The following is a 24568-nucleotide window of genomic DNA, read 5'->3' on the forward strand; positions in this document are numbered from 1 at the left end:
ACTTTGGATAGTTATAATGACGATACCACGCCAACTTCTGACTCTGGCAGATTTGGAATCAGCAGCTGCGGAGCCTGAGAGCTGCCCATGAATCACCCTCCCAGGTGAAGGCAAATTTTCTTGGCTCTCCAGGACCATGCCAATGGAGAGAAGAGGCTTTGCCAGATCTGCCACATGGTGGTATTGAAAGATCCCACGCAGAGAGACCCTTACTCAAGTCTTGGGAAATCGCGGACCCCAGACACAGAGAGACCATTTTGGATGTAATAAGCAAAGGCGAGGTTTATTACAGAGACCTATTACAGAGATCTCTGGGCCGACACATATCCCACGCAGGAGACAGAGGTGTCCGCCGGCCCGAGAGGCTGGGAGAAAGAGCATTTAAAGGCAGAGGCTGTAAGCACCAGGGGATGGGGGATGTCAAAGGGGAATGCACCACAAGTTACAGGATTGTTTTATGGCTCCAGGAGATAAGGGGATGCCAAAAGGTTTTATGGCCCCCTGGTTCCTGGAACAGAGCTACTAAATCAGGAGAACGGCTGGGTCTTCAGGTCCTCATTATTTTTAAAAGTTTGTCAAAATTGATGAAGCATTTGTATTTGAAACACCTCTGGTTAGGCTTGGGCCTCCCGGTTTCCTGGAGTGCTCTCTGCAGGACACAATGGCTGGAAAGCACAAGTAGGGGCTTATCAGGGTCTGGAGGACATCTGGTTAAAGTATGACTCTGAGTAAGCTGGGGGGATGTCTTTGGATGGTTTATGGGTCAGTCCTCATAGCCTGAGCTGGTTTTTGCATTCCTTTTCTTTATCTTTATGGCCTGCTATTCCTGGCGGCAGGGCTTGGCCCTGAGTTTGTGGCTTTTGGGGCTTACTCTTTTAATTTTATATTTTTAAACCTTAAATTTGTATAATTCTCCTTTCAGTATCAACCCAAGGACAAGTCGTTGATCCATCAAGTCCATGATGGTGGCACCACAGCACACAGGAGTGGAGTTTCCTCTTTCAGTTCCCTTTAGCCCACAATCATCCTCCAGATTCCATTGACTTCTGCAGCGGCCACACAGGGGAGTTTAAGGGACTGTGCTGTCTGTATTGTTATATCAGCTCCTCCTAATCGCTTAATAGTCTGAGTAATCTCTTCATGCTCCCTAGGTCACTGATACCTGTGTACCTGAACTCTGCTCAGGAAATCGACAGTATTTGTGGATAGTGCTATAGATGACCTCATACCACTGTCACAGCTGTGACTTACATTGTAAACTCACTGGCTGTCGTTTGGAGGGTTGCCAGCACTCAGAAGATATCCTCTCCCAGCATATATTTAGCCACTAGAGACACATATATTGTGTATGACCAGGAAGTCATGGTGATGTTGATCGTGGGGCCACCATAGCTATCTATGTATGCAGTCAGCCTAGGAAACAGAGCAAGGCTCCCATGAACTGACGTACAGTCAATCCCAGTATCAATAAAGGCCAACACTCTTCATTCCTTGGAGGACAATTGAACATGAGGCCTTTGGTCTTCCAGAGTCCCCTTAGAGTAGCCTCTCAGCCCCACCCCTAGCTCAAAGGGCAAGGTAATGCAACTGAAGTAGTGCCAGAAAAGCCTGGAGAAATAGCTTTCATTTTTCTGCTGGTCCAGACTTCATTTCCATGTCTTTAAGGAAGCTCTGGAACCACAGGAGGAGGAGGGGTTCAGTTGGTTCCACAATGCTAACAGTACCTCTTTGGCTGGTGATCTATCCCAGCTAGAATGAGTTCTACCCATATCTGCGCTCCTGACTTCTGCTGGAGAGTGATTTAGCCTGTGCTCATCCCCCATCTGAATAGCTCATAGAGCTCTGCTCCCTTTTCTGGCTTTCCGTGTTGCCCAGGGCCGTGGTCACCTCTTGTATACGCTGGTCTGTGTAATACTACAGCCAAAGACCCAAATGTACGTTCAGAGCAGTAGCAAAAATCAAACCCCTCATTCTGGTCATAAAAATGCCTTGTATCAGGTACCTGGGAGTTTACATCAAACATAATCTCTACCATCTGGATAAAGACAGTGTACAAAGTCCATGTATACACAATCCCTGGCAACTTGTCAGCCTCAGACCATACCAGAGATGTTCCAGCTGTTATCTGGCCCATTATCAAGCGTCCTCCCAGATCCTGTGGTCTCAAGACAAGCAAACATTTCCTTAAAGATCAACAATGGGTGGTGATGGAAGTCAATTTCTTCACCCCTTTGCAGTTCACTGCCTGCACTTCCCTTGTAGAGGTGCAGCGATCAGGCAGGGACTGGCTCCCCTGGACTCTGCCCTGCTTTCCAAGCTGCTGCAGCTCTGCGAGATTGTAGGAAATGTAGATCATGTGTGTATGACTGTTATGTGCCTTGGGCCTGACCACACAGACCCAGGGGCTGCTCTGTCTCCGGCTTATTTGCCAGTAGAACTTACAAGAGGAGGTGGGGCATCGCTTCATACCCCGCCTCACCTTAGATGATGGGTCCTAGGCAGCTAGAGTTCTAAATCACGTTTCCAGGATTCTAGTTTCTCCACATCTCTTAGCCTGCCTTGGCTTCACACTGCAGGGCATCTTTATAACCAGCAGCATAACTTTCCTACTGCTATTTGTTTTATTGTCTTGTTTTGTTCTTTTGCTTTTGTTGTTGTTGCTGCTGCTGCTGTTGTTTTTCCTGTCAGGGGATCTACCAGGACCCCCAGAGCCTTTTCCCAGGATGCAGGCAGTCTGAGCACCTCATCCCAGATTTCTGCTGGGAGTCCAGTAGGAAAGAAAGGCTACCAAAGGATATCAAATGCTGTATTCGAGCACATCTCCTCCACGCCTCCTTCAACCACTGTGGAAGATAGTTCATTTATTTCTGAGGTCCTACCCTACAATGCTGCCTATGCCAAACACTGAGGCAGAGTTCAGGGGGTCAGGGGTTGAGGGTCATGAAGAGCTGGGAGATTAGAAAACGATTTGTGGATGCTGCTGCCAGCAGAGCCCTTGGCAGGTTGAGCACACGCCTTTTAGTAGCACTTGATAGAGACATTTTCTAGAGAATCACACAAAAGTGGCGTCTTGCCAGAGCTGGTTACATAATAAGTTATACAACAGTCCCGTTTCCTGATTACTCATGGCTCCCTGGATATGCAGTAGCTACCACATGAATCAATCCCCCACCAATGCCATGCTGTCCAGGCTGGAATGACATGAGAGGTGAGGTCAATGCTGTAGGCATTGTGACATCTAGTTGCTACAGTAGAAGGGTGACTGAGCCATCTGCTTTGCTTTATCTCACAGTCAGGGAACCAACATGGCAAAAAAACCAAACCAAAACAAAACAAAACAACAACAACAGCAGCAACAACAAACCTTAGTAGTTAAGTGGCATACGCAGTGTTGACACACTGGCTCAAGGGCAAACCATGTCTTAGATAGAGCAGAACAGGAGAAAACAGACGGTCTGAGATTTCATCTCATATCCAAAGGAACAATTCAAAATCAGTGACTTATTTATGTCTAGAAATTTCTGTTAGCATTTTTATAACTCTTGCCCATAATTGAAATCAAAGGAACCACAACCCACAATAAAGGAGGGCATAATGTGTCTGCATAGTTTTGAGTAGAAGGAGCGTGACACCCAGCTTTTGAGTAGATGCTCAGATAAATAATATGTGAGGCTATGAACAGCTAATTCCAGTTCGACTTGCAAAACAAAAAACAAAAAGACAATAAAACAAAACAAATATTTGTATCTCCTCGATACGTAGACTGGATTATGGGTCCCGGGATTCCACTTGGGATTTAATAAGAATAGTAATGCTCAGAGGGTTGGGGATTTGGCTCAGTGGTAGAGCGCTAGGCCCTGGGTTCGGTCCCCAGCTCCAAAAAAAAAAAAAAAAAAAGAATAGTAATGCTCTGTGTATGTATGTGCAGAGTGCGTGTATGCATGTGCCCATCTGCACACACATGTATGTGCAGACCAGAAGACAGCCTTGGGTGTTACTCTTTCTCAGGAACCAGCCACCTCGTGACTCTGTTGTTGTTATTGTTTGTTTCTTTGCTTGCTTATGAGATGGGGTTTTTCATTGGTTGACCTAGAGTTTTCTAGTTAGGCTAAGCTAGCCAATAGGCAAGCATCAGGCATTCTCCTGTTTCCACCTCACTAGCTCATTTCTTCATGCTTTTCAAGCATTTGACTATAACTTCAGGCCCATGCTTAGAATAGGTTTATTTATGCTAAATCCAGAATGCAATCTCAATTTTATGCCAGTGACCTAGATTAGCCGATCAATCTACCTTCCCAAAACATAGTCGAGATCCCATCTTTGTATTCTCTCCTAAAAAGCACAGTGACACCTCTGCTTGGGTTCCATCCATATTGCTTACTGAGGATGCTCATGGAGATCTGACTTTAAATGCTGGTCAAACTCTTCTTTCTTCCAGTACCTGGGATCCCACACAGCTCTTGCTCCCAAGATCCACTTGTTGATTCTCTAGGACTCTTACATAGCTGTTCTGTGCATTGGACCAATTACGTGCACAAGGCCAATTATCAGAGAAGAGTTCAAAATCGTTAATGAGGACCAACCTCCTTATATGAAAGCCAGAAGCACAGGGCTCTCTGGCTTCCATTTGTGGTCTTGAGTTACCTCATCCTATAATGATTTTCAAACCATCTTTATTGGCAACAAAGAAACCCAACTTAAGTTAAAAACATAATCAGTTCAGTGTTGTCACTGCTAATGTTGCAAGGGAAGTGACAGTCTTCTTCTGGGGCAACTATAGCACATGACTGAACTTGAACAGGCAAAGAGAAACAGAAGCATCTCAACTTATATTTTTTCCAGACACCGTGGCCACTGAAACCTTAATGTCTGAACTGTTAGAATGTAGAAAGATACAGTATAGATCTGGGGGAGGAGGGGTGGCTATTACACACAGGAACCTTTTCAACTCCTTAGGCATTGCTCCAGGAGCAAAGATAACAAAAAACAAAGCCAGTTCAGCTCTCAGGCAGTTCCTAGTTAGATTCATAGATGGTTAATACTCAAGAGACCGCAGGGAGGAAAAGACTACGCCTGCTAAAATGTAAAACTGTGTAAAGGCTGTAGCAAGAGCTGAAGGCTAAGATCTCATGGTTGGACTAGTGTAGCTGTTCAGTTATCTGCACTTGGGAAAAATAAAAGGACTATATGATTCCCTATAGGAATAGCATTAGAAATCCTGTACACCCCTGGACGGGTAGATAAATGTGTGGCTGAGTCTGAGCATCTGGAACATCGGCTCTGAGTAACTTGGAAATAAGCCTTTGGCACCCGGGGAAAGTTCCAGAGTGGGAAGCAAAAGCAGTCAGCACATTGAAGGAGTTCAGCCATGTCCTAGGAAGGCACTGATCCACAAATGATAGCACCAATGTCACCATGGCACACACCTGGCAAGGGACAGGTGTCCTTAGGTTTGTTAATGACTTTATTCAGTGTTCTTAAATAGTTAGTCCAGAGATTATTAAAATTTAAGCTGAGTATAAGTAGCCACCCAATATGGTAGTATTCCTGTAAAAATTGCCCTCAACACTGGTGTGTTATATCCTTCTTACTAACATGTCAGTATCAAAACCACTATAATATATCCTTATATATTGTTGATTGCTTCTTTTTATTTTCTTGTTAGAGGACTCTTGTTTACAATGGGCTAATACATCTTAAACTTCCTCTCCTTATAAATATCATTCATGACAGCCAACTAGACAAGATAGACTTTTGAAACGCACTTAGTGACTGAGTCACCATGCCACGATTGAAACTTTCTTTTTAGAGAAAGTCACAAGTCACTTTTACATTGCCTTAAGCTTTTTTTAATATATTAAAAATATATTTAATAGAGGGAAGATATTTCAAAACTAAGTAAATTTTATTTTACTTTCTTGGAAAAACATAAGCCAGACTAGAGGTATAGTTGAGTGATAAAGTGATTGCCTCACATGCCTGAGGGCCTTTCAGTCAGTCCCTGGCAGGAGGTGGAAGGGTCCGGGTACAAGGGGCGACAGAAGCCAATTATTACTTTTTAAGGGGTTTTGATTAAAGGGTCCAGGGGCTCAAGTGTTGTGCAAATTAGCTTATATTTTACAAATTGTGTTTAACATGCCTTCCATCAATTAACAATGTTTTGACCATCTCTAAGAGATAAGGGTCATGTGACTTTATAGTATAGATAATGTGTCACAATGAAAACATGCTGTGATAGAACTTGAAAAAAATAGCCTTGTAATATCCAGTTTAGCAATGGGGACTTTATAACTTACACAGCTCTGCTAAATCCATCTTTTAAATGATATTAAGGAATAATGATTCACCTTCATAAATACCAAGGCTTCACACAATGATTTATCCCACTGTTCTCTGTGCTCTTTGTTTGTTTGTTTATTGAACCCACAGCCTTTCGTGGTAGGTAAGCACCCTACCACTAGCAGCACTGCTAATCTTCAACGCTTTTTTAAAATATGGTGCCACCCTTGTACATCTAGAGTGCCACACAAAAGACAGTATGATGTAGTTCTTTTCGGAGCTATAGTCTCTTCTCCATGAGATTCTCTAGGATGTGCTTCAGCTGCAGTTGCCTGTGTTAGACCTGTACAAGATCTAGTCAGTCATAATTCCAGGATGAATGGGAGAGGCCCCACCCCCTTTTTACTAACTATTGGTAGTTAATGACTAGCAGGGGAAGGGGAGTCAGTGTTCTTGAAGGATGTGGCCCTCATATGTTGCCCTTGCTCAGATGGTGGCCCTGGACCCACATCCTTATAGGAAGCTCTAATTGGGCTCATTGGGTTATAAAAAAAAAAATCAGTAAGACGACATGAAGTTAGCAGAGGGATGGGTGCGAGGAATCTGAGAGGAGTTGGAGTGGTTTATAATCAAAATATATTGTAAACAAGTATGAAGTCATAGAATAAATAAAAGGATTAAAAAAAGAACAGCAGCCAGAGATTTATTTCCAGAGGAAGGCAGCAGGGGAGCGTTTTAGGTGATATATTGTTTAACAAAACGCTTATAATCTTGCTAGTGCTTTGGGGTGGGGGGAGCTGTTCTAGAACAAAGGCCGACCTAAGGACTTTCGGGAAGCTGCTTTGTCATGTGCCTGAGACTTTTGCAAGAGGAAGTTACATCACTCACAGAGCATGTGACCTATCAGGGATCAGCTCCTCTCCGATTTTTGGTAAAAGGAAACCTTTGAAGAGCAGCAACGCTAATTTTAGTAGCTCCAGGCAGCTCGAACAGAGGAAATTCTGAAGATTGATTTTTTTTCTGATAATTACTTGCAGTTTTACTCCCTTCGAATAAATACCACTGTACTGTAGGCATAGCAGGAAATACCAAGGTGACTTTTACAAGCAGCTATGTCATGCAGGTTGGTTATGCTCTACCAGAATGATTGCTAGAGTATATACACACTTACAGATTTATTTTTACATCAAGTTACTGAAAAATCCCTCTGTAGCCCAAACAGGTTGATACTGGATTTTGGGGGTGGGGGTGGGGTTCACTAGATGATACCAAGGAAACCAGGGCCATCTCTTAGTCCCATTAATAATAATTTTAGGAGACTACAGGGATGGCCCAGTGGTTAAGAGAACTGACCACTTCTTCCAGAGAACCTGGAACTCCCAGCACCCACATAGCAGCTCACAACACAACTGTTTGTAACTCCAGTTCCATCAGATCTGACACCCTCGCGCAAACAAGCACGCAGGCAAAACATGAAATGATAAGGATACATAAAAAGATAAAAAGAATTTTAAAATGGAATCAAGCAGAAGCTTGAGACCATTTTATTAGGATTTAAAAAGAAAACAGCACAGGGTAGGTGTTAGTTTCAGAAACCTGCCTCCTTAGTACATCTGAGAAAACCTGGTCATTAGCTTCTTCTTACATCCCTCAGGTCCATCATGTTACAAGGCCCTGCTAGCTGGCATTCCCCACCCGAAACTTCTCCAGCACAAGAGGCTGCTGGGCTTCTCTGCCCCCACAGCTGCTCTCCCCTACATAATCCAGCCAGTGTGCTTACCCCTCCTCTTTTGGGACTCGTAGATGTTGCACCTGGTTCCCCTCTCTTCCTTCCGCTCTCCCTTCTCCTCACCTGGTTCAGGATCACGTCTCTTCTGGACTCTCCTGGATGTCCCCGCCTCTCTCTGGCTATGTTCTCCCACATATCTGTCATAAACTTTCTCCTCCACCATACACAGGGACAGTCAGTTCCCTCCTTTTTCATTTTTTTGTTCATTAGGTACGAAAGCTATAAACCTCAAAAGCTACTCAGAGGAGGAGAGTAGAGGAGAGAAGGAAATTGCTATGCTTCTTAGCTGGCATGGTGTCAGAGACGTGGGACAGGCAGACCCATGATGGAGAAGCGGTGTTTTGGAGAAAGAGTGAGTTCGAAACAGTGCTAGGGAAAGAAGGAAGAAAAGGGAGACCTACATTTTTCTGAATAATTCAGAAAAGCCAGTAGATTTAAGCAGCATTGATGATGCTCTGGAAGAGTTAGTGCTGGGGGCAGGAACTGTGGAAATTAAAAATATATTAGCCCATTAAAGGAGAATTATTTTGCCTGTCTCTTTAGAGTAGCTTAAGGTAATCCTACTTTCTAAGGAAGGGTTCTACCTTCCTAAGTGGTGGCCCCTGCCTAGGCCAGAGACTAGGCCAAAGACTCTAGTCTCTTGACCAAAGGAGTATTCATTCCATTGATGGTTCTTTATTGGTGCTCTACCATGATCATGTTTCGACCTAAAGTAATAATACTTTAATCTAACTATGTTTACATAAAGACTGTTCAATCATGAGAGTCATGTATAGTAAAGCTCTTAACCTTTGAGCCATCATTCCAGACATCTTTCAGACGCCATTAGTAAATGCACAACCGCTAATGCACACGTGTCTTCAGATCTAATCAGTCCTGCAAACTTCCAACTGTCTTGCCTCCTCTCTGTGTTCATTTCCGTATGCTCCACCTCAGTCTGTCACTGTCAAGAGTATGCTTATGTCAAAACACTGGCAATCATCTCGTTAGCTCCCCATAATGAATCCAAACCTGACTAATCATGGAGTCTTTCTAACTCCTTTTCTTAAAGTTATTTAAATTTCAAGTTGTCTACATCTCTACCCTCAGTAATTGAAACATAAATACTGCTGTAGAGGTCTCTATACGAGTTCGTCTTTCAGTTGCTATGTCAAAATACCTACAGCTGGGCATTTAGAACTTTATTGAGCTCATAGCATTGGAGGCTTAAAGCCCAAGATATCGATGATCCCATCTGTTTAGGCTCTGGTGAGAATCTGCTTGACTGTATGACAGTTTAGCCTAAATATAAAGAAGTCACCAACTTCAGAAGAAGGCCACATGGACAAACAGGAAGCCAGAGCATGATTGTATAGTTTGGTTTTTTTATGTCAGCTAATTCCACAAGTCAGGTATGAGTTTCTTTCCAAGAGAATGTCACTAACGGACGATCCATCACCTTTAACTAGGCCCCATCTCTTAGGTTCCATATACTTCTTAGTCCCACCATATTGGGGATCAGCAATGAGCCTGTGGAGGCCAGACCACATGGAAGTCGTAATTAGACCTGTCCTTGCCTGTAATCTGTCCCCCGCGCAGCAGTGGGAGCAGCGCTTTCAATGTGACCTGATGATGCTCTCAATGCAAACCGATCCTGCTCTCTGCGCTTAGGAAGCATTTCCTCCTGCCCAGCCTCATCTTAGCCATTCATCCTTTATCCTGGAGCTCTAAGCAGCTGCCGAGTGCATCAAGGCTCTGTTCATCAACTGAAAAGCTTTTCCACATTCTTTCCCCTTTGCCCAGGACACTTTTCTTCCATTAGTCACTTGGTTAATCCCTCCCCTTCCAGCTAAAAGCTACATCTCCAAGGAGGCATTAGTGAACTCCTAGGCTAATATCGATTCCCTTGTAATGTCATTTTGTAGTGCCTGAGGTTTTCTTCTTCAAATGTCTATCAGAGCTTTGTAGAGTTATTTTAGTTCCGTATTATTGTTACTCTTTAAAGCAGTGCTTTGAGGTGGGTATAGGAGCACATGCCTTTAATCCCAGCACTCGGGAGGCAGAGACAGGTGGATCTCTGAGTTTGAGGCCAGTTTGATCTCTTTGAAGCTAGCCTGGTCTATAGGGTGAGTTACAGGACAGTGAGGGATATGCAGAAAAAGCCTGCTTCAAAGGACCAAACAAATAACAGTCTTTTGTGTTTACAGGAAAGTTGACCTAATGGTACTGAGAGTTCACACATACTCCCTCTACTCAGAACACAGCATTCATACTAAATGTACGTTTCTGCAGTAACACATTTAGTATAAATCATGAGTCAAGATGGATATAACATTAAATGAAAACCACAGTTTTCATCAGAGCCCTCTATGTGTTATACAATATATCCTGTCAACAATTCTCTGACACTGAGAGTTCCAGTATTCTATTCAATTTTGATTCAGCGTGCTTCCAGTTCACAACAGACCCCCAACTAGGCAAAGATCTTCAACAAAATTGCCCTATGTTTCCCATGCGTTCACACTGCTCTCTAACTAGGGCAGGCATTTGAAAGTACTCACCTTCCCCCACTCCAGGCTCAATGATTAGCTGGGATGACTCACTGAAGTCACCCTGAGAACTGTACTTGTGAGAGTAATTTTATTATAGAGGATATAGCTGGACAAATGAAAAAGTCCAAAAGCTAAGGTCTGGAGAACTAGCAAAGGCCCTTACCCTTGTGGAACTGGCCTGAATGTAGCACTTCCTACCCACCAAAGGCTCCAGGAGCCGTCACGCAGAGATGTTTTATTTGAGATTTCATGGTTTGGTCATGGGCACGAACTCAGACTTCTGACCTCTCCTCTTTGGATGTGAGTGGTTTTGGCTGAAAGCTTTAACCCTAACCACGTGCTTAGCCTTTGTGACTACCTCTAATCTGAAACTCTTTAGAGCCCTCCATCTCAGCCCAGCCATAGATCATTTCATTTGATTAACAAAGACCCTTGTCACCCAAAAACCTACAGTCTGAGGGTTTTGGAAGATTTGTAATAGGAGCTGGGGATAAAAAAGCACATAGATACCTATATAAACATACATATATATCATATAAGTAAACAGATAACGCAAATACATGCACACACATAATGTTCTATCATATGTTCTTTGACAAATTCTTAATATCATGTATCTACTGTTATGGTATCACATAAAATGTCTACCAACCTCTGTAATTCACATACTTAACCACTTCTCTATGTTCCTCAACCTCTTGGTAATCCCTGGTATTTTTAATGCCTTTAATTTTGCTGTTTCTGGAATTAAATATTGTTGAAATCACACATTGTAGTCATTGTAGGTTAGTTTCTAAAATGCATTTAAATAGCTTCCTTTCAAATAAGAACTTACTAGGTAGGTAAGTCTGGTCTCCAACTTATAGTCTTCCTATCCTCCTATTCTTAGCGGGGCATTAAAGCTACTTACTGTGATGGTGATCTTTCTCATGTCTTTTTGTGGCTTTATAGCTCATTAGGGGTCTGTGTGTGTGTGTGTGTGTGTGTGTGTGTGTGTGTGTGTGTGTGTATGCATTTGCACATGTACACAGGAGTACACACATGCACCTGTGTACATAGGTGCATATGCACATTTGCATCCATTCATAGGCCCTTCAAAGACCAACCATGGGTATTATACCTTCCTCAGGTACTGTTCGTGGGAAAACTCCGCCAAGTAAATTTGCAGTCCACCATAATAGTCTCTGAGTTTGGCGGAAAATGGGAGACTCCCTTGCTGGCAGGTTTCCCCCTTTCCTGATCTTGTCCCCCACATTGGCCTCTATCTGAGGAAAGTCACATAGCATTAAGAACCAGGCTCATGAGGTATCTAGATAGGCCCTGAGTGTTCAGAGAATGAGCATTCCTCCTCGGCATTTCTCCTGCAAAAGGTATTTAATCCTTGGTTCTTCCGTAGTAAGATGTATGCACTCACGTTCACCATCAGATCTGTCTCTCCATCAAGATTGCATTTCTAGTAAGGAGCCATGACTAAATCTCCTGGAGAAGGCCTTCTCTTTTCCAGCCCGCAACAAGGCTCTCTGCCTTCCCCTTCCTGCCTGCTGCATGAACTCCCCGAGGGAAAGCATGGACAGGGACTCCATGCAGTATGCCAGCAAAGCCTGGCTAGAGAGGAGATTGGGAACTACAGCAATTGACCCAGACTCTGCTATTTCCCTTTGGGGAAAACAGGAACTGAGGATCTCCATTATGGACCGTATCTGCTTACTCTGAGCAGCCTGCGGGCAGCACTCCTGGGGCCTTAGCAGTGAGCCAGGCATGCAGCCTGGCAACTGTCCACCCTAGTTTTTTTGTTTTTTGTTTTTTTTTTTTAATGTGAGTTCTGAGGCTAAGACGCGGGTCTTTGTACTTACAAAGCAGCACTTTGCTGATGGAGCACTTGTTTCTCTACCTCTTGAAGAACATCTTGTGACCGGATTTGGTAATGATAAACAACTCTGATAAAAATATTCACAGGCAGTTGCTTTGTGGACATAACTTTTCAGCTAAGTGCCCAGAAGCATGGCTAATGGCTCTCAAGCATGATTCATAGGACAACATCACAGTTAAATTGCTAAGGAAGTTTAGATTGCTGTCCAGTGGCTGGGCTCATGAGTGTCTCACCATTCTAATTGGCATTCGGTGTTATTACTGCTTTGGATTTTAGCTTTGTGATGGATGTATATTGTGGTCTCATTTTAAATTTGCTGTCTCCTAGTTTTACAGGATTCTGAACTTCTCTTCAAATTGCTCTCCTCCTGTATCTTCTTTCAGACCTTTCGCCCAGTTTTTATTTATTTTCAGACAGGGTTTCTCTTTCTCCATGTAACCCACCCTTGGCTGTCCAGGATCTTGCTTGTAAACCAGGTTGGCCTTGAACTCACCTATCCTCCTGCCTCTGTTCCTGAGTGCTGGGGTTAAAGGCTCTTAGCACTAACACTTGACATTTTTATTGTTGAAATTTAAGTGTTATTGGTGTCTTGGGAATGCACATCTTTTCTCGGATGTGTTTTCTTGTTGCTTTACCTCTTGGTCTGTACCCTGTTTCCTGTGAACTCTCTTTCATGACATGCAAACTTTTCTTTTTAATGAAGGTCAGCTTATCAAGTGTTTCTTCTGTGGAATGTACAGCTAGAAGCCTTTCCCCAAACTTTCCACAGATCTCCTATATTATTTTCTAGAACTTTTACAGATTTGCATTTTAAATTTATCAAAAAATTTTTTTTGTTTTGTTTCATATGGTTTGGTTTGGTTTTTAAGATAGGCTTTCTCTCTCTCTCTCTCTCTTTTTTTTTTTTTTTTGGTTCTTTTTTTCGGAGCTGGGGACCGAACCCAGGGCCTTGCGGTTGCTAGGCAAGCGCTCTACCTCTGAGCCAAATCCCCAACCCCCTAGGCTTTCTCTTTATAGCCCTGGGAATCCTGGAACTTGCTCTGTAGACCAAGTTCCAGGCTGTTCTGGAACTCACAGAGATCCTCCTGCCTCTGCCTCCTGAGTGCTGGGATTAAAGGCATGTATGCCACCGCCAGGCTGAAAGTGATTATTATAAAAGTCTAACGTCCATATACTACGTTCATTTTTACCTGAGGACATCCACTTATTGAGGAAATACCCACCGTCCACTCCTTTCTCTCTCTTCCTCTTCCTGTTTCCCCTCCCACAGTCATTGGTCACCCATAGCCAAGTAGGACGACTGCCGTCAGGTTTCCTGCTTCTTCATGTTCTCTTTCATGATCCTGGGAGTCAGACTCAGAGCCGTGTGCTTTCGAAGCAGGCGCTCTTTGGTTTTCTGTCAGAGATCTCTTCCATGTACTTGTTGACTTTATTTCTCTGCTTCTATTTGTCTGTCCAATCTGCTCTGTCTTAATTACTACAACATCGAAGGAGTTTTGTACTGAGTACTGCTACGAACAGAGTGTGTCTCTAATTCCCAATTCCTACAGGGAAGCCCACTCTGTAGTAGGATTCACGAACTCTCCCCTCTTCCCTTCATCTTCCGACCTTTTTTCCTCATCATCCCCTTGTTTTTCTCTCCTGTCCTTCAGATGGCTATCTGCAAATTAGGAGGTGGTGTTGTTATTAATATCAGATATCAGTTATTAATAATATCAGATATCGACTGCACCCGTGGGGAAAGAGCACACCAAACCAACACCAACACGGTTCCACATGGTGAGATTTTAATGGGGGAATGAGACAAGGGAAGGGGCTAGAGAAAGAAGAGAGAAGAGGGGGAGGGCGCAGGGAATCTGCCTTTTATTTAGAATGTGACATAAAGGTTCCTAGGTGGAGGTGCGAATTGAACCGAAAGGTCTTCTGGGGATGTATGGCCATTGCCATGGCAACGGTGACCAAACAGTGTCACTGCTAAAGGCAATTCCTGATACCAACGGGTGGGTCCTTGTTAGATCCACAGTCTTTATCCAGACCCAAGATACAACAGGTATTCCCAGATTGCACAATTGGGAGGGAGGAGTTTTTGTTGCTTCAACCACCTAGCCTTTGGTAATTTGTTCTCATAGCCACAGTAAAACACCATCAAGCTATACTTTATTTATACTTACTGTTCGTGTGTGCACCGGTGTGTATGTGCACAGTTCTTATGTCACACAGCACAAGTGTGAAGTCAGAGGACAGCGTCTCAAGATCTGGCTTTTTCTTTCAGGTTGACAGTTTGGGGTTTTGTTTTGTTTAAGCTCTCGTCTTAAAGGAGATAAGAGATAGTTTATTTTGGAGTCATTTTGAGAGACCACGGCTTGAGAACACAGATTTAGGTTACCCCAAATTCCATGTTGTCATGTGGAAGCAGTTTCACTTAGTTCTGGTAGTCTTACAGCACAGAGGAAGTCGTCAGTCTAGGCAAGTTTATAATATGGAGGTGTGTACATCAGAGAGGCAGGTACATGGGTGTGGGGGTGAGGTTCAGGGAACCTGTATGTAAGACACAAAGTGTTTTCTGATGACAGTCTAAGCTTTTGGATTGGTAAAAGCTTGTTGCCTGCTAACTCAATATATTCTAAAGACCTTTTATCTATTGTCACAAGATAAGATGTTAGTTTGGACGGGAGTTGGGGTGGGGGTGACTGTTCTGGAGGGCCAGGATTTAAGCCCAAGAGAAGGTGATCTTCCTCTGGACTTGCAACATTCCAGCCTATTTCCACAGTATGGAATTCTAAGCAGGAGTTTTCCTCCGCACAGATATACATTCAACTGTGCTTGTAGCAAAGTATTTTTATCTCGATATATTTTTAATATTGAATTCCAATTGCTCGTTTTGAGCAGATAGGGAAGTAATTGACTCATGTACATTAACCTTGTATCCCAGAAACCTTGTTGTAGCTGCTTATTGGTGTTTATTTTGTCTCTGTTTACATAGATAATCATGCCATCTGTGAATAGAACTGTATTTCTTCCTTTTCAATTCTGTAACTCGTTTTACAAGTTTTTCACCAGTTCTGTCATAAGCTCCCCAGAGCATCAAGTTTTCATTCTTCTTGTCTTGCCATGTTTATTGTTTTACTAGTTACCGGAGATATCGAGTTATTGTAATGGGGAGTAATTTAGGTAGACGATTGCTTGCACGCCAGTGATGTCATACGCCGCTACTAAGAAACGGTCAGGTAATGGCCTCAGCAATGGAATGCTGTAGATTTTGTCAGTTTCGCATATTAATGTAGACCCCAAACATCTGAGTTCTCGTATCAGCACCATCAATTCTCAGAAAAAGCATAGTCTACGTTTTTAAGATTAGAATGTGGCTTTCTATTTATTCTTTGTGTGTTCAATACCGAGAGTAACAGGCAGCAGCCAATGAGCATTAGCTCTGGGAACAAAGGGTAGTAAAAGGCGGCGGGGCTGCCAGGGAAACGGGGCTGGAGTGGGGTCTTGGGCGGATTTCCTAGAGGGAGACTGGGCGGGAGGTCGCTGGGGCTGCGCCGCGTTGTCATGGGGACGGCGCCTGCGCCTGCGCCTGCGCGGCGGAAGGCGGGGGCGGTGATGACGCGCAGGGCGGGCCCTGAGGTTCGGTTGTGTGGAGCCGGAGCGAGCGGCAGGAACAACGCGGTGTTCGGGGCAGGTGAGCAGCCGCGGGGGTCCCGGACCCCGGCAGGTCTTGGACGCTGATCGGGCGCTCTGCTCGGGGATCGGGTAGGTCTGGCCGTGTCCTCACCCGCACTCGCTCGCGTCCTCGGCGGCGTCAGGACGGCTGGGCGCGGACGGACCGGAGGTGACAACGGTTAGCGGCCGAGCCGCTGCTCTTGGAGGGGGCGGGGAGGACCAGGGCTTGCAGCGGGGTGTGTGCACAAGGAACGGTCCCCAGAGGTCTGGTGACTCAGATCTCCTTTGAGGATTTCCTTCTAATACCGGGCGGAGGGAGGCGCACGGACGTGGAAAGTTTCCAGTTTCAGAAGTGCAGTTAGGGAGCGGTGGAGTGGATGGAGTGAGTGGGGATCGTCTGTTTTATTTGTCCTTTCTTCAGACACTTAGCTTTTTTGTCTTGTTTTGTTTCCATTAGGTAAATTACTTAGAAAGTGTAGGGTTTGAAATTCTTAACACGCACGCCTTACACTGAGAACTAATGTTAAGAACGAAAGTTAACCTTGAAAACAGCTGCTGCCCTGGTCAGTTGTCTTGCTTTCTGAATGCCAAGGTGATAGCGTTAAATAGATTTGTACTCTCATTTTCCCGATCTAAGGACGAGGACAAGCTAAAAATGTGCCTTTCCATCCTGTTAATAACTTAGTTCCTTAAACTTGTAGGTCTTACGTGGTACATAAGTATTACTAACCAGATGATTTGCACCAGGAAATAAGGAAGTGGAATGACTAAAAGGTTCAGTAAACAATCGCTCCATTATAGCCGAAGTTACTTAACTTTGGAATCAGATTTTAGCTGTACTGGAACTATTGAAGAGGATTTAAAAATAAGGAACAAGAAGGGGCCGATTAACATTTTGATGCACTTTTTAATTAAGCAGCTCTTTAAAATGAGCATGACTCACCAGTTTTACCCCCGTTTTTGCCACTTTCTCTTAGGTAGTAAACATCAAGAGACTGTAAGACACCCACACACTTTAAAATACACATTTAGTAATAGTTCTCTTTGTATTTATTAATTGCCAAATGTTGGAACACTTATTGAAAATTTTAGTTTTGTAAACATATGGCTCAAAATTTAAGTATGAGAAAGTGTAAAACGTACACTTTTTTCATCTCCCCTGTGTTTGGATGATGCTTTGGCTGTAAGTATGATTGTCACCCTTTGCAAGTTTGTAACAACTAAAGACATGAAACGTCTTCTTGTGTGTGGAGTTATAATTGGAACAGATATCTAAATTGAGTTACTCCCATTATACTTTATTTTCTTAAAGTTGTACAAGGCTTCGAACCAACTGTATTAAAAATTGACAGTTTTTCCCCCTTTTTGCTAGCTTTTTAAAAAACATTGTGTTTGTGTGTGGGTGTATACATGTGAATGGGAGTAGGGGGTGTAGAGGTCAGAGTCTGCAGATCCCTGTAGGTTTGGATTCGGCGCCTTTGTCAACTGCCCAAAGAACGGGTGCTGGGAACTGAACAGCACGTGATCTGAAGAGCCGAGCACCCAGAGCTGCCAGCAGACCTAGACCCCCAATGCCCAGCCTCAGGACAGCTCTACATTAATAACCTTGTCATCTTTCCATTACCCTCTGCTAGTGTACATGGTCTGAATCTTCCTGGACCCCACTCCTGATGGAGCATAAGCAGAAACTCCTTTTGTGTTCCGAGCTGAAGGCTCTCTCCTCTTCAAGACTCCTGTCTTCTTACAACAACTCCAGCTCTTCTTAACAGCTGTTATGAAGGGCAACTCATTTTAGCTCTCTTCAGTAGACACTATAATGCCTTTCATTAATCTGTGACACATATGGGAGCAGTTCTCAATGGCTGATCATCAGAATCCCCTTGGCTTTTGTTTAAGAGGACAGGTCTCAAGTCTCTCCCAGACTCCATAAGTCTAAGGAAGTGTTTTTTTCTTTTTTACTTTTATTTTTATATAGTCCAGTCATTGCCCCCCTCCTGGGAACAGTTTTTTTTTTCTTAATGCCTGAGGTAGTTTTTAATCTGAAGATTAGCCAAAGTCAAGTCGTTCTCTTAGGACCTGAATAAGTGTGTCCTCTGCCACTCTGTGTGTGTGTGTGTGTGTGTTCCATGTCACCGGATGTCTGTTAGGACTGATTCAGGTATGTTCTTTGACACATTATATGAACTACAAAGAATGTCTTTTGTCGCTCAGGACAACCAAGCTCCTTACTGTTTTGAGTTCAACACAGTCCTTCTTATTTTTGCTTTTAAATTATTTATGTATAGTTGTCCAAAGTGAAAAGTTTCACACTAATCATCTCTCTCTTATTTATCTGCTGTTTGCCTCTTCAAGTGATGCACAGCAAATTTGGAATACAGATAAAAGTTGTTAAAACTGTACTGTCCTCTTAGCAAGGGAGGGTGGGGCTTTTCTTAATACTGCAGGACAAAGTTCTTCCTGTTGACTAAGGGATTTTGTTTCTCCAATGAATAGAAATATGTTGTTTACTCACTGATTCTCAGGTTTGAAGAATTTTGTTGAGAAAGATTTCATCTGAAACCTCTCAGTGTATATGATCAGGTTATTCACATTAAACCTAGACTTCACCAGAGGGTCTCACATGCACCACCTTTCTCATTAGCTTTCTTTTCTGCAACTGTGGCTGAGAGAGCAGAGTTCTAGCTTTCTTATTAGACGCAGCAGCAGCTAAATCCTAGTTCTTTCAAAATCTCACTTCCCTCATTTGAATTGTGTAGGCCTAAGTGACATACATTGCTCTGGGCATTGAGGGACAGGTAGAAAATTCATGATCTAGAAGTTCCTTCATCGGATGCTGATTTTCCCCAACTGTGTCTACAGAATAACAGGATCTTTGACCAGCAGCAGAGCAGTGGACAGTGATAACGCGTCACTCTCAGTTTATCCCACCTGAGTAACTGTCCTTTCTAGAAGGCACCATGTCTGCAGATAACATTTCTTATAGTCTTTTGTTGTCTTCTTGTTTGAGGACACTCTAGTATTACCCAAAATTAGGGAGAAAACAATTTTAACAGAAACTCTTTGGGGAGTTATTTTCTAAAACCTACTGATAACCAGGAATTCAGGGTTCTTCATAAGACATGACAGAGTATTAATGGTTTCAACCAGTATGGGGTGAGCTACACATGCCTGAAGGGCTGATTTTTTTTTTTTAATTTATTTATTTTATGTTATAAGTACACTTTTGCTGTCCTCAGATACACCAGAAGAGGGCATCTGATCCCATTACAGATGGTTATGAGCCACCATGTGGTTGCTGGGAATTGAACTCACGACCTGTGGAAGAGCAGTCAGTGCTCTTAACTACTGAGCCATCTCTCCAACCCTGAGACTGGCTGGAGAGGATTGGTTCTTTCCAAGGAATAAAACCAGTACAGAGTGGAAGGTTGCAGGCAGACCTCCACAGATGGCAAGGACTTCCCCTGCTGGTTTGATTTCAGGAACACTGGATGATGTATCATGCCATCACTCCTGAATGGAAGGCCTAGAAGCAGAATTCTGTGGTTTAATAGGAGTCATAAAGGATTAAAATGAGAACTCTTCACTAATGTAATCTCGTAATTCACATTGGTCACTGTAAAGAGCTCCAGTCAAGGGTAATCATGGTTCTGCAAAAAGAGCTAAATACTTCTGACACTTGGAATCAGATCAGAGACTTAGTGCAGGAGCTTTCTTTTCCTCAGCTCTGTGATTGGGGACAGTGGGAAGCCAGGCAACAGCTTTGGCAAAGGTAATGTTTTGTATCTTAATCTGAACACCAGATTCAAGCTCAGTGGATAGGGTGCAGTCCAAGTCGCTTAGGGTGTTTTATAACTGACTGCTGTGGAAATAGAAATTAAATGATCCACTTCAACTTGGAAAGGATCTCTTTGTTTTCCCAGTATGGAAGATAAATGCCTATGATTCCATCCCTCTATAATGATAAACACTGAGCTTGAGTGATTTTGTTGGAGTTTTGGAGCACTGTTATTTGTGCAAAACTAAAAAACTAAGGAGTGCAGAGGCTGGAGCCAGTCTTGATCACGCAAAAGGAGGTCATTGAAGGCCCAGTTTTCTCCAGGAGTTTCCTGCCTGTGTGCATTCCTGCTATTGTCAGCTATGGGAGGAATTTTATGAGGAGCTGGGAAGCTAGGGCTGCTTGGGGAGGGTACATAGGTGGATGTGAAGAAGACTAGGATTGCTGAGGGAAGAAAGGCTGTTAGTAGCTTTCCTGTGCTCTCTTCTAGACTGTGGAGTTAAAAGGTGACTTTATTCCGAAGGAAAGTTGCTAGAGCAATTGCTATGCATAAGATCTGTGGACATCTCATTTGATCTAGGCCAAAAAACAAAACAAAAAACTGGCTGGATTTTAAGCAGAGAAGAAACAAGGTGAGAACAGCAAGGGGGATCAGCAGGCGGGAGAATGGCAGACTCAAATCCTAGTCAGAGAACTTAGCCAGTTCTTAGAGGGAAGGAAGGGGCCAGAAAGAAGGGCTAACCCTGGGCTCAAGCTGAGAAGTAGAAGGAAGTGTAGAGGTTTGAGGGAAGAGTAGTGTTAGCAAAGGTTGAGAAAGCTTGTTCAGGGAGAAGAAAACTCTTCAGTTGATTGTTTACCTAGAGGCAGTGATTGGCCCGAAGCAAGAGAGCATCTGGTTCTGATGGAGAGGTGCTTGTTTGCTGTAATGGGAAGAACACAGGGTAGGAGAGCCTTTCATAGCTGCTTGTGAGATCAGCTAGACACTTCTGCTCCGAGTCCCTTTCTCCTGCGTGCTGCATGTCTGTATGCTCGATAATAAACTGGAAGTAAGTCGTGCTTTACTGAGATTTGAGTAGCTCTGTCACATTACTGAAGCACTTGATTTGTAGCCAACGTGCTGATACAGAACTTGTTGATCCCACTGGGGAAGAATAAGGTGACTTCCACAATTTTTGAGCCACATTTGAGCAAGCTTTATTAAATAGTAGCCAGAATGATGGACACCGGCCAGGTCTATACCAGAGATTCCTAGAGAATGGCTAAGTTACATTGGTCAGGTCCTTATAAAGGCAAAATCCACAAGGCTATGGACTGCCCACCGTCATCCAGTGGGGACAGGCATATACTTCCTGCTGCTCATGTGTGGTCAAGCATATCCTGTGCAGTTGGGACAACCAAACCAGCCTTGTGTACAAAAGTGAAAAAAAAGTGGCTTGTTACCTTACGTGAGCAATAGCCCCCGAATTCCAGGAAGTGATCTGTCCTTGGGCAAGTGGGACTTACAGTTAGAGGCATTTTTGTCTATAGATCACAATGTAAATATTTCATTTGCAGGATATCTGATGTGGGACCCCTCTGAAAGGGTCATGCTATCCCCAATGGGTGGGGTTGTAACGTAAAGGTTGAGAACCACTGCTCTGAGTCTTGACCTTCTCTCTGCTCTCTGCATGAACCATGTGTAGCCCTTCTTTCTGACCTCTTCCTCTAAATCTATTAATTTGGCAGAAGTACTTAAACTGCAGCAAAGTACCTTCCCAGTGTTTAAATGTATTGTTATTTTATGATGGGTTGAGCATGTTTCCTGTGGTAAGCACAGGACCTCAATCTGTGGGCTGTTACCCTTTTGAGAGCTGAACAGCCCTTTCACAAGGGTCACCTAAGACCATTGAAAAAACACAAATATTTATCTTATGATTCATAATGGTAGCAAAATTACAGTTATGAAGTAGCAACAAAAATAATTTTATGGTTTTGGGAGGTGATCACCACAACATGAGGAACTGAATCAAAGGGTCACAGCACTAGGAAGGTTGAGAACTACTGGCTTAGGACACTCAAAACAAAAGTGTGGTGTTGTAATGCTAAAAGCAGCCACTCGGTAGATAAACAGTTATGTGCACGCATAAACTCAGACCTTTAAAATGCATAGAGTCAATTAGGACAGAGGAGAAACTGATAATAGCGTATGGATTTCCTTCTCAGCTCTGACAGTGGAGAGGATGTGGAAATGATGGAGCATTAGCAAGCAGAGGAGGACTTGAGTAGCACTGTAGACCAAATGGACCCTAAAGCCATCAACAGGGCATTCCAGCCATTTCACAGAAGACATTGTGGGTACAGCTCATTTCACTTAACAATGAAAAAACCCTGAAATATCAAGCATCATTTTGACCACAGTAAAAGTAGAAAGCAAGGGGGTTGGGGATTTAGCTCAGTGGTAGAGCGCTTGCCTAGGAAGCGCAAGGCCCTGGGTTCGGTCCCCAGCTCCGGGAAAAAAAAAAAAAAAAGTAGAAAGCAAAATACACTCTTGATCACCCTTGTAGGGTAAAAGAAGAAATCGAAGGGGAAACTAGAAAATATAAGAGACAAAAATGAACTAGAATGTGTTTAAACTCAGGGAGCCATTATAGGCAGTCGTCAACTGCCCAACATTGGTGCTGGGCACTGAACTTAGTAGGTCTTCTACGGGAGCAGTGAGTGCTCTTAACCACTCAGCTATCTCTCTAGCCCCCAGATCTAAGAATATGCTTATAAGTACCAATTCTATTCTTTTTTTTTTTCTTTTTTCTTTTTTTCAGAGCTGGGGACTGAACCCAGGGCCTTGCGCTTTCTAGGCAAGCACTCTACCACTGAGCTAAATCCCCAACCCCACCAATTCTATTCTTAAAACTTAGTAACAGGTCAGGAGTAGGGAGGGTAGCTAGATTGTAAAATTCACACCAAACTGAAATGTTTGTAGAATAACCATAAGGATCTTTAAAAGGAGTGGGGTGGGAAAATTCACACTCAACTTAATGTAAAGGTACAGTAATGAGCAGCAGGACTGGTAAAAAGGAAATCAGAGTATTAGAGGCCAAGAGTGATGACACACTTAACCATCAACCGATTTTCAACTAGGCTGCCAGTGCCATTCTTTTCAAGGTAGAATTCTATTCTTTTCAAAAAACAGTGCTAGGAACAACATCTTGATATGTAGGTAGAAAGAATTAAATACATCAGTGTTTCAACGGTGTTAAAATAAATTCAAACTAGATAAAAGATCCAAATATAATAGCGATTTAAATCTGTAAAATTCATAGCCCAAAGCAGTGTTTTAATGACCATGAGTTAGTTTCTGTATGTTGTCTTTAATGTACAACTAACCGGGGGAAACACATTTAACTTTATCAAACAAAAACGTTCGTGCTACAAACAACACTCAAAATGAAAGGCTATCTAAAGAATGAAAGGAAAGTATCTGAAAATCTTATCAGATAGGAGTCTGTGATATGTTTGAACATATACCCTCCTTCAAAATTCACTGTTTAAGCTGTGCCAGCATGAAGGTTAAAGTGAGTTTGGGCAATGAGATCTGAAGGGCTCTGCTCTAGTTTAGGACTAGAGATAGTATCCTTCCAGGAGAGACACCACAGAAATGCCTTGTCCCTTCTGCCTTGTGAAGGCACAATCAAAAGTTGCTGTCTGCGGCACAGGACATGACACTTCTATCTGTTCTTGGACTTTCTAGTGTGCAGAACTTTGAGAATTAAATTTGTATTTATAAACTAGCCAGTTCCATTGATTTTTTTTTTTTGAAACCTGAATGAATGTAGAATTTGACGCCTAGAATTTAAGCAGAACTGTTACCATTAAAAACAATCCAGTTAAATAAACAGGAGGTGGTTTTTTTTTGGTTCTTTTTTTTCCGGAGCTGGGGACCGAACCCAGGGCCTTGCGCTTCCTAGGCAAGCGCTCTACCACTGAGCTAAATCCCCAGCCCCAGGAGGTGGTTTTAAGTAGGCGTTTCTTCATAGATAGAAGATGTAGGTGTAATAGGGTCTGCCAGTGGCCAAGCACCTGAAGCATTATTGGTTAGGAAAATGCAATTTTGACCACATTGAGATGCTATTTCACTTCTAGCATGGCTGTTACCAGAACCACAGACTGTAGCAGTAAGGAAATGGAGAAATTAGAATTCTGAGAGTATAAAAATAGTATGATCCTTTTAGAAACAGTTTGATCGTTTACAAAAAGTTAAATGTAGGTTACTGCACTGATTTAGAAATTATGTTCTTAGCTATATATTAAAAGTATAAAAGGTCATCGTTATGCAAAAGTTTCTAAAGCATATATATTATTTACCAGTAATAAAAAAGAATGTTTGATTATCAAGAATATTATTCATTATGGCCCCACAGTACAGATGAGAATGAATAAACATAAAATGGTGTATAAGCAGTCTAATGTATGCAGTTTTAAAAGGTTGAACTACTGATTGGTGGAGGCCACAGCATGGATGAACTTTAGCATACAAACATATGGTAGAAAGGAAGCCAGCAAAAGGATATTAGTAATCCTAGTTAAAATGTAGGTAACCCAGGGGCAAGAGGTCTACATACAGTTGTCTGAAGCAGCAGTGGATGTCATGGGGGAGGAGGGCGGTGCCATTTGAGTGCATAATA

The 24568-nt window shown here is 43.0% G+C and overlaps 1 protein-coding gene across 15 annotated transcripts in view; it reads left to right on the forward strand.

Moving 5' to 3' along the window:
* Positions 1–24568, forward strand: part of Sdcbp (syndecan binding protein) — a 69434-nt gene that overhangs the window by 26136 nt on the left and 18730 nt on the right. The window contains exon 1 of one of the 15 annotated variants that reach the window (XM_039110862.2): positions 16040–16151. The exons of 3 other annotated variants lie outside the window; for them this stretch is intronic. The gene's annotated coding sequence lies outside the window, so the exon portion shown is untranslated. Of the gene's footprint in view, positions 1–16039; positions 16515–19926; positions 20540–24568 lie in introns of those variants that run through there. 11 more of the 15 variants (XM_039110855.2, NM_031986.2, XM_039110858.2 and 8 more) reach the window with 11 other exon arrangements.

Source organism: Rattus norvegicus, chromosome 5 (genome assembly GCF_036323735.1).
Source record: "Rattus norvegicus strain BN/NHsdMcwi chromosome 5, GRCr8, whole genome shotgun sequence".
NCBI lineage: Eukaryota > Metazoa > Chordata > Mammalia > Rodentia > Muridae > Rattus > Rattus norvegicus.